This window comes from Zingiber officinale, chromosome 5A (assembly GCF_018446385.1).
Source record: "Zingiber officinale cultivar Zhangliang chromosome 5A, Zo_v1.1, whole genome shotgun sequence".
Classification (NCBI taxonomy): domain Eukaryota; kingdom Viridiplantae; phylum Streptophyta; class Magnoliopsida; order Zingiberales; family Zingiberaceae; genus Zingiber; species Zingiber officinale.
In genome coordinates, this window is record NC_055994.1 from 42,252,509 (window position 1) to 42,255,252 (window position 2,744).

Sequence of the window (2,744 nt, forward strand, 5' to 3'; positions counted from 1 at the left end):
AATTAAAATCCTCTTCTTAAACCATATGGACGGCCACTTTAATCTCCAAAACAAGGAGAGTTTTAATTAACACAAGAATTAAAACTTCCTAATTTATTTCCGAAAATTTATAAAAAATTTCTCCAATAATTTTTACCTTCATGGTTGATTATAAAAAGGAATTTTTATTAATTAAAATCTTTCTTTTAAACATGTGGATAATTTTCAAAAAGAAAAGTTATCTCTAAAAATTAAAATCTCCTTTCAATCTACAAATAAGGAAAGATATCAAATCTTTTCTTAATCTTTTGTAGAAACTTATAAAAGAAATATTTAATTTTTAAACTCTCTTTTAAATCATGAGCATGGTTAAAAAAAGGAAAGTTTTCTTAAAATTAAAATCCACCTTTCAATCTACAAATAAGGAAAATTTTTAAATCTTTTCTTAATCTTTTGTAGAAAGCTATAAAAGGAAATATTTAAATTTAAACTCTCTTTTAAAACCATGATATCCACAAAACCATGATATCCACATGAAGAAAAGATTAAAAATAAAATCCCGTTTAATATGATGTGGTTGGCCACACCAAGCTTGAGTTCAAGCTAGGGCCGGCCACACCAACTCAACTCATCTTATTTACTTGACCGGCCCAAGCTTGGGTTCTAAGCTTGCTTGGCCGGCCCCAATAGGATGGGTATAAAGGTGGGTAAGATGTGGGTATGTGGTGGGTATAAATCTCTATATACAAGAGGCTATGATAGAGACTGAGAGGAGGAATTGGTTTGGGTCTTCTGATGAAATTAAGCTTCCCGTGTTCATCCCGAACACACAACTTAACTTCATCAATAATAGTTCATACCACTAAAGAATTATTATTGAACTACCGCACCAATCCCAAATTACATTTTGGGCTCCTTCTTATTATGAGTGCGTTAGTCTCCCTGTGTTTAAGATGTCGAATGTCCACTAATTAAATAAGTTACTGACAACTCACTTAAGTAATATCTTAGTCCAAGAGTAGTACCACTCAACCTCCTCGTCATGTCGGACTAAGTCCACCTGCAAGGTTTAACATGACAATCCTTATGAGCTCCTCTTGGGGTCATTCTCAACCTAGATTACTAAGACACAGTTTCTTCTATAATCAACAACACACACTATAAGTAATATCATTTCCCTACTTATCGGGTTTATTGATTTATTGAGCTAAATCTCACCCATTGATAAGTCAAAGAAATAAATACTAAATATATGTGTTTGTTATTATATTAGAATTAAGAGCACACACTTCCACAATAACTGAGGTCTAGTTCTTTTATCAAGTCAATATAAAAAGAACTTACCTAAAATGGTCCTACTCAATACACTTAGTGTACTAGTGTAATTTATTAGTCAAGATAAACTAATCCCTAATCACACTACGACTTTACCGAGAGTTTGTTCCTTTCCATCTTAGTAGTGAGCAACTGTTTATAATTTATAAATAACTGATAACATGATCTTCTGTGTGTGTGTGTATGTGATGCATGCTAGAGTAGAGTAATTAATTAGTGCCTTAACGATTAGATTAGATCTAAATCGTGTATATGATGCACCACGATTAGATTAGATCTAAATCGCGTATATGATACGTATTAACGATTAGGTTAGATCTAAATCATGTCAACTCAAAATACCTACCATGCCGTGATACCCATTACTACCTCGATCACATGTTGTTGTTGAATCTGCTAAAGCTGAGCAACGAATATTATCTTGGTAGGGTGTGGAGGGGCAATCTTGGTCCCGCCTATCAACGAATGGGTGATGACAAACTCAATTAGATTGAGTATAACTAGTTAAATCGGATTTAACTGTAGGCATTATCCAATAGTTGGAAGATAGGACAAAATCACATTTATATTAAATCTTGGGTGATTTAGCCAAAGCTAACTCAAGTTTTAATATACATGCGGATTTTGATCCTATAAACAAGAGTTACATAGAAATGTAATTGGTAATTGGTTACCTACTGATCATACTAAGTCTTGGGTGATTTAGCCAAAGCTAACTCAAGGCGTAGTATGATGTGGATCTTGTCCCACAAAAAAATTATAGCTAGTTGGTTAGAATCTAGTAAGTGTGGTTTGACCACATCCCTGACTTGATTCTACAAAAGTTCTATAATTCAGTGGGAGCATCGTTTAATTAAAAACCTAATTAAATGATAATTGGAATATGATATTTTCTACATTTTTCTGTTGTAGATTGTCATGTCGTCAAACACGAACTCCTTCTCCCTGCATTCTATCCTTGATAAGGACAAGCTCAATGGAGCTAACTTCCTGGACTGGTATAGGAACCTGAGAATTGTTCTCACTCAGGAAAGGAAACTATACGTCCTGGAGACACCCATTCCCGAGGCACCTCCTGCCACTGCCACATGAGCTGATCGTGATGCTTATAAGAAGCATTAATATGACGCATTAGATGTGTCCTGTCTCATGCTCGTGACCATGAACTCTGAGCTTCAGAAGCAACACGAGTTGATGGGTGCTTATGATATGGTTGAACATCTTCGTCAACTATATCAAGGACAAGGTAGGCACGAGAGATTCGAGATCTCTAAGGCACTGTTTCAGTGCAAGATGTAAGATGGGACTCCCGTAGGCCCATATGTACTTAAGATGATTGGGTACATAGAAAACCTACAGAGGTTGGGATTCCCACTTGGCCAAGAGCTGGCCACTGACTTGATCTTGCAGTCCTTACCAGAGAGCTATAG